At 44.8% G+C, this 16,071-nt stretch overlaps 1 protein-coding gene across 1 annotated transcript in view; it reads right to left on the minus strand.

Moving 5' to 3' along the window:
- CA6 (carbonic anhydrase 6) overlaps positions 1-13,021 on the minus strand; it is a 42,483-nt gene extending 29,462 nt beyond the window's left edge. The window contains exon 1 of the mRNA XM_081871047.1: positions 12,926-13,021. The gene's annotated coding sequence lies outside the window, so the exon portion shown is untranslated. The remainder of the gene's footprint in view (positions 1-12,925) is intronic.
- Between the last annotated feature and the right edge of the window lie 3,050 nt (positions 13,022-16,071).

The following is a 16,071-nucleotide window of genomic DNA, read 5'->3' on the forward strand; positions in this document are numbered from 1 at the left end:
CCCCTGGGGGACAGGTAGCGGACCTCCATTCCAAATGGGAAACACTTGAAGAACACCTAGCTTTCTGTTACACTAAGTTCCCAAACATTTCATCAGTCGTGGGAGGTGATTTTAATGCTTGTACAGCTGCAAACTGGGAAGCGCTAGGCAAGGCCAAATGGTGGGTCATACCTGATCACCAGAATTTGGATCTCTCCCCCTATATGCAGAGAAAATCGAAAGATAATAGGGTCAACGAAGCGGGAACCCTTCTCTATCAGCTGATTTTACGTATGAATTTGATAATTTTAAACGGAAATTGTCCCCCGGATATTCCGGGTGAGTTTACTCATTTGAGCACACTTACAAATAGTGTTCTCGATTATTTTATTGTTTCCAGAGATTTATTCCCAAGTTTTTCTTATTTTAAAATAGAAAACGTCCAAATGAGCGACCATCTCCCCTTGAGTGCCAAGCTTTCCCTAGACTGGCAGCCTGTCAAGTCTAGACACCCCATATATATGGGAATAAATACTGCAGAACAAGTGAGAGGAATAAAATGGTCAGTAACTCAAGCCCAAAAATATAGGGAATTTTTCCAACAAGAGATAATTCAAACCCATGTTGTTTTAGATTTAGATCTGTATGGGCATGAACAAATTATTAACTCATTCGCTCTGCTTACAGAAGATCTTATGTCCTTTTTTACAGTACCAGCCACTCAAGTAAATCGGGCCCATTTTAAGACTGGTGCCCCCTGGTTTAACTTAAAGTGCAAACAAGCTAGACGACATCTCTGTGCCATTTACAATGAATATAAATCTTCTGGTGCTTTAGTATTACCTAGGAATTACCGACAAGCAAAAACAGCATATAAGCAAGCCCAGAGAATGGCTAAGCAAGAGTGGCAACAAAATTGCTGGCAGGCGCTTATAGTCGCCTCTAGTTCACGTAGCTCACGGCAATTTTGGCAATTGGTTAATAGAAGATCAAGGAGATACCCCTTAACAATAATTCCTGCCCCGGTCTGGGAATCCTTTTTAAGGAAATATTTTGCGTCTCCAGAACCCAATACCAACGCTCTTGATGATGTATTTGATCATCTCCCCGTCTGGTCTCCTACTGACCCCGATGAAATTTTGAATTTAATCTCTAAGCTTAAAATCAGCAAAGCCCCTGGGCCAGATTTGGTTCCGGCGGAAGCCATAAAACTACATTCTGACTGGTGGGCAAAAATCCTGGCTGTTACTTTCGATGCTATCAATGCAACTGGAAGGGTGCCAAAAATATGGAAGGACGCTATTATAATTCCAATATATAAAAAAGGCTCCCCGGAGAATTATAGGAATATTAGTCTACTGTCAATAGTTGGAAAGATATATGCACGTTTTCTGCTGAATAGACTTACCCAATGGGCTGAAGAAAAGAAATTGATAGGCCCCGAGCAAGCAGGATTCAGACCGAACCAGTCAACTACGGACCATGTTTTAGTCTTGCACCATCTAGCCCGAAAATATTCCTCTTCAAACCGAGGCCAACTTTGTGCGGCTTTTATCGACCTTAAGGCTGCATTTGACAGCATCCCCAGAAGGTTACTCTGGGAAAAGTTGGCCCGATGGGGAATTGATAAAAGACTTTTATGGTTAATAATCCAGCTGCATGAGGGGTCAGCTGCTAGGGTGAGAATAACCCCAGCCGGCGATCTCACAAACTCTGTGCCCATCAACAGAGGAGTCCGGCAAGGATGTATCCTAGCTCCTTTTCTTTTCAATTTATTCATCAGTGACATGAGGATACCATTGGCTGAATCTCAGGAAATCATCCATGCCCCCCATCTCGCAAACTATCGTTGCCCATTATTACTCTATGCTGATGATGCTGTGATTCTATCCTTCTCAAGAATTGGCCTCAGGAGAGCATTAAAATTTTTTGTTTCATACTGTAAAACCAATTCCCTTACTATAAATCAATCTAAATCAAAAGTACTAATTTTTTCAAAAAGTCAGAAATCCTATAAGTGGCAATTAGATGGGAAACCTATTGAACAGGTCTATAAATTTCAATACCTGGGAGTTTTTCTCCAATATAATCTGGGTTGGAAGGCGCATATTGCACATATTTTAAACAAGGCCAAGGCCCAATCCTTTGCACTTTTGCGCTTTTTCTTTTCGGATGGGGCTCTTCATGTTCCATCTGCCCTGAAAGTATTCAAAGCTAAAGTAATTGCAGCATTGGCATATGCTGTTCCTTTATGGGGGGACCGCAGTAAACTTGATGCCCTTGGAGATAACCCAAAATCAATTTCTAAGACGACTGCTAAAACTTCCACAGTGCGTTAGTAACGCAGCTATTCGCCTAGAATTAAAAATTATATCTTTAGAAAATACTCTTTGGAGGCGCAGCCTTTGCTGTTGGTTGTCCTTAAGGCATAGGCTCCCGAATCTGTATCTGATCCAATGCCTTTGGAGAGATGATTTTCCCGTCCTATGGGCAAAAGAGATCCACTCTAAAGTAGTGACCTATGGATTGTCTCCATCAGAATTATTGGGACTGGACCTAGCCACAGCAAAAAACATCCTCACTCAAAAACTTGAGGAGATTGACTTACAACAAAACACCATTTTGGGTAATGGCACTTGCTCACCATTAAATCTTGGCATAGTGCCCTCTCAGCAGATACCATCCTATTTGACTTCTTTGTCTGTAGCGGTCCACAGATATGCCTTTATTAAGGCAAGATTTAACGCCTTTCCTTCCAATGTCTTGAATAATAGATTTTACAATGGTCAGATCTCAGCGGTGCGTGTATGTGATAATAGATCTATAGAATCCTTACAACATATACTATTCTGTTGTTCACTACATTCAGTTTCTCGGATCAGATTTTTGTCCCCTTTATTATTGGAAATCTCGGGTGACTCCTTGGAAAAACAGCTAATACATTTACTGCAAGATTCTGATCCGAGCAGGTCTCTTTCTGTTGCCAGATTTCTGATAACAGTATTAGCTTATAAGAGGAAAAATGGATTACTCTATGATTATTGATTTTGCCTAAATAATATTGATTTATATTGATAATTTCATATATTAAGCGCTATATTGTTCTTATTTTAATGGAATGTAGAAATTTACGGTTTGAGATGTACTTGATTTAAACGTATTTTAATTTATTAATTTTACTTTGTTATACCTGTTTTGCTGCATGATCTATTGAATATGGGCCTATGGCCGTAATAAACTATCTATCTATCCCCAAGGATCCCCAAGGAGAAAATGTCAGATTCAGCACCAGAATGTAGCAAGTTTGGAGTACCAGCTTGGGCTCCGAGACCTGGAAGCGCAAGAACACCATCCCAGAATAATATGCCACTGAGGAGGCAGTGCCCAGGCCTGTGCCCAGGCTCCATTTGAATCCCTGATCCCTGAATGAATCCAGCTGATTCAGGTCGACTCAGGATTTGGCTGGAGTGAGTTGAGGCTCTGGAGTTATTTGGACCTATCAAAGCAGGGTGGGGAGATCTGGTGGCAAGGAGGGTGGAGGAGACTGTGCAAGTTTGGTTCAAGGTCCAGATCAGGTCAGGTTGGCTCCAGATCGTTCTGCGCCAGATTTTTCTCTCACTTTGGGGGGGGAAAGGGTCTAGTTTGGATGCTATGTCTTGTTTCCCCCCAGTTCTTCATGAGCTGTACTCTACACCTGGAGGGCACCAGGTTGACTGCACTAGCCAAGCAACAGTTCTCAACCTGCGGGTCCCCAGATGTTGTTGGACTACAACTTCCATCATCCCTGAGCTCTGGCCTTGCTAGCTAGGGGTGATGGGAGTTGTAGTTCAACAACATCTGGGGACCCACAGGTTGAGAAAGGCTGAGCCAAGGCATCCTCATTCCCACCATTTACCTTCAAAACAACCTTGCGAGGCGGGATAGGGTGAGAGAGGTGACACCTGGCCGAAAGTCACTCCGTAAGCTTTGTAACTGAGTGGGGATCAAAACCCAGTTCTCACTGAATTTATTAATTTTTTTTTAAATATTTATTAAAATTTTTAAATACAAGTATAAACATAATAACCAATATAACATGTATTGTAGCATAGTTTCATAACTTCTTTGGACTCCCTCACGTCTCCCGCTCCCACTTACATCATTGTAAATTTTTACCAGCAATTTATCATCTTGTTTACATTCTTGTGCCCCGTTCATTTAAATATACTCTAATAGTTCTCCAGAAGGTTTATATTTCTCACTTGTCATCCCAATTCCATCTAATTTAGTGGTGCTCAATTATTTATGATCTAGCATCCTTCTTAACATTCAACCAAATTACAGTATTTTTGCAAATACATCTTAAATTTCTTCCAATCTTCTTCAACCCTCTCCTCTCCCAGGTCTCGGATTCTGCCGGTCATCTCGGCCAGTTCCATATAGTCTATCAGTTGCATCTGCCATTCTTCCAGTGTGGGTAGATCTTGGGTTTTCCAATGCTTAGCGATGAGTATCCTTGCTGCCGTTGTTGCGTACAGGAAAAAAGTTCTGTCCTGCTTTATCACCCTCTGGCCGACAATACCCAGGAGGAAGGCCTCTGGTTTCTTGGGGAAAGTATACTTAAATACCTTTTTCAACTCATTATATATCATTTCCCAGAAGGCCTTCACTCTAGGGCAGGTCCACCAGAGGTGAAAGAATGTTCCTTCATTTCCTTTACATTTCCAACATTTGTTGTCAGACAAATGGTATATTTTGGCAAGTTTAACTGGGGTCATGTACCATCTATATATCATTTTCATTACATTTTCCTTCAAAGCATTACATGCAGTGAAGTTCAACCCAGTGGTCCACAACCTTTCCCAGTCCTCAAACATGATGTTATAGCCAATATCCTGTGCCCACTTTATCATAGCCAATTTAACCATTTCGTCTTGTGTGTTCCATTTTAACAGCAAGTTATACATTCTTGAGATTACCTTAGTCTTAGGTTCTAACAATTCTGTTTCCAATTTCGATTTCTCCACCTGGAACCCTAACTTTTTGTCATTTTTAAAGACTTCTTTAATCTGAGCGTAGTGTAGCCAGTCTCGCACTTTATCCTTCATTTTCTCCAAACTCTGCAATTTCCAATTGTCTCCATCTTTTTCTAATATTTCCCAATATTTTGGCCATTTGGCCTCCATATTGGGTCTTTTTCGGGCCTTAGCTTCCAGAGGTGATAGCCACCTTGGAGTTTTGTTTTCCAATAAGTCTTTATATTTTGTCCAGACATTGAACACTGCTTTTCTGACAATATGGTTCTTAAAGGCCTTATTGATCTTAACTTTGTCGTCAGTTCTCACTGAATTTAGCCCAGTGCTAATTATTGCACTAGCTGTCCCTTTATTGGTTTAAAACAGAAGCTGTAGACCCCATCGCAACAGGAAAACACTTTGTGTGTGCTGAGAAATACCTTGCTCTTAAATTCATCGCTGTCTTAAAAACAAACAAAAGAGAAAACCTTTGGTCTCTTCCATGAGGATCCATACCTCGGATCAATGTTTTTGCAGCGCTGGCAAACACCAGGTCTGTGATTTCAACTGTACAGTCTACCAATGTGATTTTTAACAAATTAGAGGGCTCATTCCATCAGCTTTGCCAACAGACCAGCTGTATCAGGAACCTCTTAGCTCTGAACTGTGTCAGCTGGTCATTATCAGAACAACTTTTTAAAGAATTGGTGCCTGAGTTTGCTTTCCTCTTCCCTCCGTGTCCCTCTTCCCTTGCGTGTTGTGGTGGGGGTGGGGGTTTAGATTGTAAGCCTGCAGGAAGGGACTGTCTTGCTTTAATTAACTATAGGTAAGTTACAAGTAGGGACGTGGGTGGCGCTGTGGGTTAAACCACAGAGCCTAGGAATTGCCGATCAGAAGGTCGGCGGTTCGAATCCCCACGACGGGGTGAGCTCCCCGTTGCTCAGTCCCAGCTCCTGCCAACCTAGCAGTTCGATAGCACGTCAAAGTGCAAGTAGATAAATAGGTACCGCTCCGGCGGGAAGGTAAACGGCGTTTCCGTGTGCTGCTCTGGTTCACCAGAAGCGGCTTAGTCATGCTGGCCACATGACCCGGAAGCTGTATGCTGGCTCCCTCAGCCAATAAAGCGAGATGAGCGCCACAACCCCAGGGTCAGCCACAACTAGACCTAATGGTCAGGGGTCCCTTTACCTTTTAAGTTACAGGTAGGTAGCCGTGTTGGTCTGCCATAGTCAAAACAAATTTTTTAAAAAATATTTCCTGTAGCACCTTATATTTCCAGGACCACCTAAGTTTGTTAGTGGTATGAGCTTTCGTGTGCATGCACACTTCTTCACATACACACTGTAGGTAAGCCACTCTGGGAACCTTTTTGGCTGAAAGTGGGGTAGAAATGCACTAAATAAATAATATAATATTTTAATGGTGGATTTGCGGGCTAGGTGTGGAGGGTTGCCACCCACAAGCATTCATGAGGAGCTGCTTTAATTCTACTAGATCTGATCTTTTACTCTGACTCCATGGAAAAACAAAGCATATTTCTCTTTATGTGGACACAAACATACATGTCCTTTGGGTGTGGTTGGATTATGACGCAGGTCTGGGAAGGTGGAGGGAAAGAAGCAACCGTGAGTGTATGCCCATGGCACTCTCCCAAAATTCAATATATTTTCACAGGCCCGAAAAAGTTGGTGACACCCCTCTGCCAACAGCCCAGTTTAAATGAATGTTAGGGGTTCTGATGTCACATTCCCCCCTCTGGTGAATCTAAACTCTACATTCTCAACCTCTGAGCAAGAGCAAGGAGACTTTTGAACATAATCATTTCAGGCTTGGAGACGCAGGTGCAGAGGTGACGCTCCGCGGTGGAATCCCTGGCAGGTGATGCTGGTATAAATGGCTGAGTTGCTTTTCTCTCAGCTAATTTCAATGACTATTTAAGGTAATGGTAAGGTAAAGGACCCCTGGATGGTTAAGTCCAGTCAAAGGCGACTAGGGGGTAGCGGCGCTTATCTTGCTTTCAGGCTGAGGGAGCCAGCATTTGTCCACAGACAGCTTTCCGGGTCATGTGGCCAGCATGACTAAACCACTTCTGGCACAACGGGACACCGTGATGGAAGCCAGAACGCACGGAAATGCCATTTACCTTCCCACCGCAGTGGTACCTATTTATTTACTTGCACTGGTGTGCATGAGAACTGCTAAGTTTGCAGAAGCTGGGACAGAGCAATGGGAGCTCACCTCGTTGCACAGATTTGAACCCATAGCTGTCACCGTTTCCCTTTTTTTAAGGGAAATTCCCTTATTCCAAATAGGATTCCTCGCAAGAAAAGGGAAAAGCTGACAGCTATGTTTGAACTGCTGACCTTCTGATCAGTCAGCAAGCCCAAGAGGCTCAGTGGTTTAGACCACAGCGCCACCCGCTCCCTCAATGACTATTTACCCAGCCCTGGATATACAAGGATTACACAAGGCACTGTGGGCCATGTTTGATTAGCTCTGCCGTTGCACAGACCAATGCAGATGTCAAAAGCAATGACTCCTCCAGGGAAGGGGAGGTGGGGGAAGCCGGGAAGGAATAACACCATCTGATCTTGCATGCATCATGCGGAATAATAATGAATGAGATGGCGGGAAGCTTTTTTTAAAAAAACATTAAGCATTTGCAGGTAGTGAGTTCCCAAGCGATCTGCAGGTTTTGTGTAATGCTGCCATGGTGGGAATGGGAGTGGTCACACAGAAAGGCAAAACCTCTCTTTTTATTTCTCCTTGTAGGATGCGCTGTTTGCATTCAGTTTAACTAGTAAAGCATTATCTGTTTCCCTCCTCCCTGAGCTCCATCTGCCCTATTCAAATGCATCAGTTAACACTGTGAGTTGATGAGCCCTCAAACCCTGAATTCAAATCTCATCTCAGTCTTGACTCAGAAGCTAGCCTTAGCCCAGCTGTCCTATCCAATCTCAGGCCCTGGACTGGACCAATATGAAGTGTAAGAATCTGTACAGCCTTCCAGGTCCCACAGAATCCTTTGGTAGCAGGGTACCTTATCACTGCGCCAAGAGTTCTGTTTACCTCTCAGGCTTGCACAGGCATTTACAACAAAGACTTTCTCCATCTTGCCAAGTTGCATCTATTTTGGCTGGTGGTGGATTGCCAGAGTATCGGCTACATCTCTTCCTCATCCCCAGCTACCAAATCCTTTTAAATTTAGATGCAAGTGTTTCAAACTGGGATCTTCTGCTTGCAGATCATTGTGATATGGAGTCCCTCCCCCTAAGGTCTAGTTTGTTGTTGCACCTTGGTCAGCGGGGAGTGGGCTTGCCAACTTATTTTAAAAACTGTGACCACAGAGCCCCCGCGTGCGCAATCTTCTCCCAGCAGCCTTTGCGAGCGGAGGAGCAGGGAGACACTCCGGCAGCTTCAAGATGGAGGACCGACCTGTTCCAGTAAAAGATGTGAGGCTGCTGGATGTAAAAGTGGGGCAGTTGCCAAACTGGTTAGCAACTCGAGATTGCAGCCCAGCTGGGTTTGTTGCGGCTGTCCGAGGAGGCTATCCCAGATTTGTTAAAAAGTACATTGATGTGAAGAAAGCAGGTATTGGTGGCATGGCCATGATGCTAACTGCCTATGTGGTTTTCAGCTACATCTGGAACTTCGACCGTATAAAGCATGATTGCTGGAAGAAGTATCACTGAAGCTTGATGGACCAGAAGAATACAAGCTGCCACACTGCGACTCGTAGTGAGTTTGCTTCAACTGAATGCAGATTGGCTCTTACCTTCTAGACTCAACAGTGTATTCTGTGACCAATAATAAAATATTTACTTTCATTATTATTATTATTATTTTTAAAAGTGTGACCACACACTTGAGGTGGTAGACAATTTTGTCTACCTGGGTTCCACCATAACCAGCTGGACAAGCGTATTGGCAAGGCAGCTACGGCAACTGCTCGCCTCTCCAAAAGGGTGTGGGAGAATGTGATGCTAATGGTCAATACCAAGGCGAAGGTCTACCAGGCCTGTGTTTAGCACACTGCTTTGTGGAAGTAAGTCGTAGGCAACTTACAACCATTAGGAGCAATGCCCCAACATCTTCCACATGTGCTGTTGGTCAGGAAGATTTGTGGTATCACAGGGCAGGAAACAATTCCAAACAAAGAGGTGCTCTCCCAATCCCACATTCCCAGCACGTTCTTACTCCTGTCTCAGCAACATCTAGGCTGTCTTGGTCATGTCCACAGAATGGAAGGTGGCAGGATCTCCAAGGACGTACTGTATAGAGAGCTGGCTTCTGGCACCAGGCCAATGGGCAGACCAACTCTGTGCTACAAAGATGTCTGCAGAAGTAACATGGATGCTGGCAACATCAGCCCTGCCATGTGGAAATTGCTTGCAGATGACCGCAGTGCCTGGAGACAGGCAGTCAATTTGTGTATCCATAGCAGTGACCAGAGGAGAAATGGCCACTGGGAAGAGTGCAGAGAGAAGAAACGCTGTGGTGTATCTGCAGCAGCACAACCGGACGCCTTCATCTGCCCCAGCTGCAACAAAACATGTCTCTCCTGCATCGGTCTCTACAGCCACAGCAGGCGCTGCAACCTTCCAACACGTTGACCTCCTCCCCAAAAGTGCACTGCTCCATTGTCTCCAAAGAGGGGTGAGGGGAGAGGCTTCATCAGGCAAGGCCTTCTTCCACCTGCCTTGCCCCACCCTCCAGTCTCTGCTTATCAATTTGTATTGTATTATTTTATGCACAGTGGGATGCCGTTGTTTATTGATTGCAGTTTAGAAATCGTTTATTGTAATTGTTAAGAGTGGATTTCTGTTTAATTTTTATATGCCGATATTATTATTCTATATTATTCTAATGATTGTTGAATGTTACTTTATTTGATGTAGGTTGCATATTTTAAAGCTATGTTTTATCATCACATTTTTTGTATTGCATTAGTTCGTTATAAGGTGTACATTCTTTGTTTCTTCAGCTTGTAAACCGCCTTGAGTATTGTAAGATAGAAAGACGGTATACAAATTAAAAGTGATGATGATGAAGGACAGGAGGGTGCCAATGTCACACAGAGGATGGAGCAAACTTGTTTTTCTCCTGCTCTGGATTCAAGTTACCAGAAAGGAGATTCCGCCTAAACATCAGGAAGAACATTTTGACAGTAACAGCAGTTTCTCAGTAAAATGGTCTCCCACAATAGGTGGTGAACTCTCCTTCCTTTTTTTGTAAGCAGAGGTTGGATGGCCACCTGTCATGGACGCTGAAGTTGAGATTCCTGCATTGCAGGGGGTTGGACTAGATGACCCTTGGGGTCCCTTCCAATTCCACGATTCTATGGCAGGGAGAAAAAACAACATTTCCCCCCCTTCTCTTTCTGGAAACGCTTGCGTAGAACCGCTCCCACACTCGGCTTGATTCCTCTGGCTTTTCAGCCGCGTTGTGCATTGAGGAGTTGTGACATCCAGTGGTCAAACACAATGCTGCTTTCGTTGGGTAGAGAGTTCTTCATGCATGCCCACAATAACATAGGCCTTATGGGGCATTTTTCCATCTTCCAAAATGCTAGCCAGACACTTTGGGGTTTGTTTGGGGTTTTTTTTGTCTGGCTGAGGGGAATGATGAGAAAATGCAATTTTATAACACCAATGTGAGGAGAAGGAGAAGGTGGAAGAGCAGGTGTTCTTCTGTGCCACCAACAGCAAGCAAGCAAGGATTTATAAATAATAATTTGTGGAGGCTTAGCGGTTGTCTATTTGCAGATAGGCTAACTTGTGGTGGCCTTGGAGGGGGGGAAGAGTAGGGTACGGGGAGGTCCGTAGCTCAGCGGTAAAGCATCTGTTTGCATGGAGAAGTTTCCAGGTTCAGTCCCCGGCATCCCCGGGTAGGACTGGGAATGTCCCTGTCTGAAACCCCAGAGAGCAGCTGCCAGTCTGTGTAGATCAGTGGTGGCCAAATTTGGCCCTCCAGCTGTTTTGGGTCTACAATTTCCATCATCCCTGACCACTGGTCCTGTTAGCTAGGGTTGATGGGAGTTGTAGTCCCAAAACAGCTGGAGGGCCAAGTTTGGCCACCACTGGTGTAGACAATACAGTACCAACCCTTCAGCTTACTTGCTTTAAGATAGTCTGTCACTTGGGATGGGCTTTTGCCCGGAAAAGCAACCTAGAAATATATTTTTTAAAAAATGAGGCAGAGTGAGGGGACCACCTCTTTTTCAGGATATGGGGCACCATTTAAAGACATAGGGAAGCATAGGGACAAAGCTGCCAGGCTCCAGTCCTCACCTCAAGTATCACTGCCCTGTCCACTCATCCTATTGCTGCAGCTGCTGGGCCCTTATCTCTCCACTTCCACAAGCCAAGTTTTACAGGCGAGCGGCGCTGCCCACCCCTCAGTCACCTGACATCAGAGACATCAGGTGATCCCAATAACCTGTGCGGTCTACAAGCAAAACATTGCAGCTACTGTATTATGCATTGGTTTTCTCTGCGATAGCCTTCCTTCCTTTAGCTTATAAAAGCCCAAAGAGTAATTAGCGAAAGCAAAATAATACAATGAAGAATAGAATTATTGTGCAATCAAGATGTACCTCAGGAATGGCCCAGTGTGAATGGGTCCCCTTGACAGTATGCTTTTAAAGCTCATTCTTTCCCTCAAAGAAGTTATATATTTTTTACACCTTTTGGGAGTAACGGATAGACCCCCCCACCCCCGCCTGCCCAACTCCCCACTTTATAAATAAATGGGACATACATCTGAACAGTCATATATGAGCATTCCTTTCGTATTTAGCTCTTGGGCCCAGTTCCTCAGAAGCAAAAAAGCAGGGAGAGGTGTCAGGACTCTTTCTGCATTGCGGAGCTTCAAAATTGTAAAAACCAGGCCCTGAATGACAATATTGAAGAGACGCTTCATGCCTCTTGAATGAAATACAGTCGTACCTCGGGTTACAGATGCTTCAGGTTACAGACTCCGCTAACCCAGAAATAGTACCTCGGGTTAAGAACTTTGCTTCAGGATGAGAACAGAAATCGCGCAGCAGCAGGAGGCACCATTAGCTAAAGTGGTGCTTCAGGTTAAGAACACTTTCAGGTTAAGAACGGACCACTGGAACGAATTAAGTACTTAACCCAAGGTACCACTGTATATTCTCTCCACTCTGTGGATCGGACTTGATTTCGAAATATAATTATCAAACAAGACAGTCTACAGTTAGAGTTGGTGCAACACTATGGCTAAGATGAACCAGGAACTTGCGAGTTCAAATCCTCCCCGCCACAAACTTCCTAGGTGAGCTTAGGTGAAACAATTACATTACTTCATCACATTTCATCATCACTGCTGGTATACCCACCATACCCGCCCTGGATGGAAATGAAGCGGACTGTGAAGAAAAGTGCTTGGAATATGGAGAAAGGGAGAGTTTAGCTCCCCTCAGGTCACAGCCATTCCTTTTCGGTGTGTAAAATAGACCCTGAACCACTTTATAAATGAATGGGGCACACATCTGAACAATCAAATATGACACTCCTGTCATAGGATGGGCCCTCAGGCCTAGTTCCTCACAAGGAGAAAGCAAGGAGAGTTATGAAGAAGTGTGGGGAAAGGGTGACCTCTGCCTGTGAAGAAAGGACAATGAGGCCTGATTTTAAGTCACATCGACTCAATACATTTAAAGGACTTTTAAAACACATGGCTTCCCCTCTAAAAGAATCTCTAAGTCTGTATTCACCTCCTGCACAGCCCCATTGACACCACCCTCCCACACCACAAAGGGGTCAAAACTTTGGGAAACCCTGATCTAGAGGCTTCCTTTATTGGAAAAATCTGTAAAATTGTGTCCTTAATTATTTCAGTGAAATAATTAATTACGATGCACAATTCCACATGGATTGGAAAACAGTCATTACGTTCATAGTCTTTCACATGCATGCAGTTTAACTCACCTGACTGATGTGCAGTGATGTAGTTGCTATGAGATCTCAAAATGGTCCTGGCCTTAGAGATGTGGGTACCTTTGCCCCCATTCCATCCATGATCGCTGTGAAGATTCTCTCCGCCATATATAGATCTGCTTGTGACATCACAAGAGGGAGTTGGGTTCTACTATTAAACCTCCCCATCTCCTTTCTTTGTCCCTTATTTACCATTATATTCCAGTCCATGAGCTTTGCTCATTCAACGCTACCAGATTACGTTGCAGTAACAGTGGAGGGTGGTGTGTCAGGGCAAATGGGGCACTGCCCCATCACTGCCCAGTGTCAGGCCCCACTTGTCTGCCCTCTTACCTACAACCACATCACGGAGGCCTCCCAGTTTCCTCCTTCTAAAAGCTACATTTTTGCCATACAGTACTATGATACTGCGGTAAACGGTTATGGCTTCCCCCAAAGAATTCTGGGAGTTGTAGTTTGCTAAGTGTGATGAAACTAATTGGGAGGCACCTATTCCTGCCGGGTTTGTCCATTGCTACTTCCAAATCAGGCATATTCCTGAGTTCCACAAGTTTATTTCCCTTACTCCTCACATTCAGCCTCCAGAGGTGTTCCTGAGCATGTGCAGAGTGCATTTAGATACGCACCAAATAACTACGGAAAGTCCCAGTTTTTCAAGGGAAGACTTGCAAACAGGGAATTAATTAATGCAGAGGGACGCAGGTGGCGCTGTGGGTTAAACCACAGAGCCTAGGACTTGCCGATCAGAAGGTTGGCGGTTCAAATCCCTGCGACAGGGTGAGCTCCCGTTGCTCGGTCCCTGCTCCTGCCGAAGTGCAAGTGGATAAATAGGTACCGCTCTGGCGGGAAGGTAAACGGCGTTTCCGTGCGCTGCTCTGGTTCACCAGAAGTGGCTTAGTCATGCTGGCCACATGACCCGGAAGATGTATGCCGGCTCCCTCGGCCAATAAAGCGAGATGAGCGCCGCAACCCCAGAGTCGGTCACGACTGGACCTAATGGTCAGGGATCCCTTTTAATTAATCCAGAGGTGCAGCAGGTAGTTCACTGCAGCTGACAACCATACAGCCCCCTCCCCTCAAGCCCCATCTTGTACCATCTTAAACACAAACACATTTATAGTGACAGAACCTTTCATGGCTCCTGCAATGAACCAAACAATCCCCTGGACTCACACGCTCTGAATTATTACATTCAACAGATTGTGTGCCCAGGACAAAGTTACAGTACTGTACTATACTGTAGCTGGAGCCTCTATCAGGGAGGCATCCGTGCTGAAAATCCTGGCATAATTCAGGTGTTGGTATTATTTTTCCTTGCATCAGCTTATTTCTTTTTTTCAAAAAAATAATAATTAATAACATAGTATTGTACAGTTTGGCAGGAGCCATAGACTGGGGAGATAAGGCTTCTACGGCGGGGAGAGGGGGATATCACTGGTCATTCACTGATTTTCTGCTCTGTAGGCATTTGAAAAAATATTATTTCTTTGCTTCCCACCTCTGGGATAACTATGCGGTTTGCTTTTCCGTGAGAATCTGGATGTGCTGCCGATGGAATCGGGCGCTTTGCACGCTCGTTTTCAAAACAACCGAATTCTTTCTCACGATGGGGGCGAGGTGGGAACAGGAGGCGTTAAGCGAACAGAAAGACAGCATGGGCATCTGCTTTTGCAGAAGGAAGAGCTGGTGTGGTTTCGCAGTGTTTGAAGGGTCTGGGGTCAAAATCTCCACTGGAAAAGGTGCGCCTTAATGGAAAACAGCACCCCAGACAATAACTCTCTGTGTGCATTTATTTAAAGTTTGATAAGCAAGGGGTTTCTTGAGTGAAATGTGCCCTAATCCAGAAATAATTAAGTCTTATAAGAAGAAGGGGGGAAAGGCGTGTAAAAATTAAAATTTGCTGTGTAGATGGTTGCGATGTGCATTGTAATTCCTGTACTGAGTAGATCTTGTAGAGGACCACCGAAATCTATTCCAGCTCTGATCCTAAGGCCCCATTCACTCTATTCATCTAAAGCATTCTTATTCCACTTTAAACAGTCTTGACTTCCCCCAAAGAATTCTGGGATCTGTAATTTGTTAAGGGTGCTGAGAGTTGTTAGGCGGCCCCGATCCCCTCATAGAGCTACAATTCTCAAAGTGCTTTTAGCAATCATTCTGGGAACCCTGGGAAGCGTAGCTCTGTTGGGGGGAAAGGCAAATGACTGTCTAGTTTGGGGATGGGGAAGCTGTGGCCCTCCAGATGCTGCTGGATATACTCAGTATAATCAGACCCCAAACAGCATGGGCAAGGCTCGGGGATGATGGGAGCTGTAGTCCAACAACATCTGGAGGACATCAGGTTTCCCAGCTCCGCACCAGGTGGCTTGAAGGAAGCAACTGGTCCCTTAGCCCTCATCTCTGTACTTAATCACAATATTAGGAGGGAAGGAGTGAGTGAGCGAGTAATAAAATATCATATCATAGCAGCGTACCCTACAGCACGGTTGTAAGGTTTCCTAGGATAATTTATGCAAAAGTGCTCTGAATGGGCTGTATAAGTTACAGAGTTATGTCTGTGAAACATGCAGAACCCACCTGTTTGCAACTGCTGCCTACAGAGGAAGTCTCTCCCACTATGTCATCTGCAATTTGTGTGGCCTAGTGGTTAGAGTGTTGGGCTATGACACTGGAGACCAGAATTCAAATCCCTGCTCAGCCATGAAGCTCACCTTGGCCCGGTCGTCAAATCTCAGGCTTTAACCTTCCCCACAGGGTTGTTGTGAGGGCAAAATGGAGAGAGGGGAGAACCAGACTGGCAAGTCAGTTAAAGAGAAAGGGGTTGTCTTATGGAGCTCACTGCCACTTGGTGTGGTGACCGTGATGGCGGGTTTGTCCATAGCTATGTGCCTAAATGGAGCCTCCATGTTCAGAGGCAGTGTACATCTGAATGCTGGGAACAAACAAGGGAGGTCTGTTGCTTCTCATGCCCTGCTTGAAGGGTCTGCTGGAGGTAAAGGTAAAAAAAGGTAAAGGACCCCTGACAGTTAAGTCCAGTCGCGAACAACTCTGGGGTTGCAGCGCTCATCTCGGCCAAGGGAGCCGGCGTACAGCTTCCGGATCATGTGGCCAGCATGACTAAGCGGCTTCTGGCAAAC

This window comes from Podarcis erhardii (genome assembly GCF_964252035.2).
Source record: "Podarcis erhardii genome assembly, chromosome: 7".
NCBI classification, from domain to species: domain Eukaryota; kingdom Metazoa; phylum Chordata; class Lepidosauria; order Squamata; family Lacertidae; genus Podarcis; species Podarcis erhardii.